Source organism: Myotis lucifugus, unplaced genomic scaffold (genome assembly GCF_000147115.1).
Source record: "Myotis lucifugus unplaced genomic scaffold, Myoluc2.0 scaffold_1575, whole genome shotgun sequence".
In the NCBI taxonomy this organism is placed as follows: Eukaryota; Metazoa; Chordata; class Mammalia; order Chiroptera; family Vespertilionidae; genus Myotis; species Myotis lucifugus.
This window is the reverse complement of record NW_005872623.1, coordinates 34,381-34,585: the sequence shown is the minus strand read 5'-3', so window position 1 is coordinate 34,585 and position 205 is coordinate 34,381.

The window sequence follows — 205 nt, the reverse complement described above, 5'->3', positions numbered from 1 at the left end:
GCCTCTGGCTCTGCAGAAAGCGGAGCGCAGCGGGCGGGGGAGGGCTGAGTGCGCAGGAGGGGTTGTGATGACTAGCACCCCGCTTCCTGGCGGTGGCTCTGAGAAGGAAGCCAAGCCTGGTGAGATAGAGAAGCGAAGGCCGTGAGGCGGGAGCGTGAGCTGACAGAGGAAATGTGTGGTGGGATGGTTGCCAGGAAACTGTGAG